Source organism: Sinocyclocheilus grahami, unplaced genomic scaffold, assembly GCF_001515645.1.
Source record: "Sinocyclocheilus grahami isolate Dianchi unplaced genomic scaffold, SAMN03320097.WGS_v1.1 scaffold5515.1, whole genome shotgun sequence".
NCBI lineage: Eukaryota > Metazoa > Chordata > Actinopteri > Cypriniformes > Cyprinidae > Sinocyclocheilus > Sinocyclocheilus grahami.
In genome coordinates, this window is record NW_015510188.1 from 20,885 (window position 1) to 21,527 (window position 643).

Consider the following 643-nt stretch of genomic DNA (forward strand, 5'->3'; position numbering starts at 1 on the left):
ACTTGTGTGCAGTTTTTGTCTGGCCAAAAAATGGACCAAATTTGAGTGCCCGGCTGTAAATTTTGACCGGTTGATGAAAAACAAGCTTAATCTGGAAGTTTAAACAATTTAGATCTAGTAGGCTATAAAATACATAATCATTTATAAATCAATTATCATTTTGACAACCCTTTAAAGGCTAAAATGTTTACCACGTTATGAAACTTTTTTTTATAACTTTATTTGAACATTTCGCAGATGTTATTAGATAAACTGTTGTCAGTCATCTTATTTAAAATTCGAACATCAGGTAATTGAATTGTGTGGAGCGCACTAAATTATATCAGTGCAATTTAGATAAAACTGAGACGATCATGCTGATCCACGTCCATAGATGGCAGTGCAGCGTAAAGCATGCTAAGAACAGCAACGTTAGCTGAAGAACTACTGAATGCACCTCAAATGCTGTAATGTAATGCTAGTTAATGTAAGAAAAGTTGGCAATACTATAGTTTTGAAACCGCATTAGTGTCTCATTCCTTGTTCAGTGTTCTGGTTGTTTCCTTCAGCGTATGACCTGTGCTTAATCCAATAACTATGGATTGTACTATACATGGTTGTGTTTAATGTACTGTGAATTTGACCTGGGCTTTAAAGCCATAAA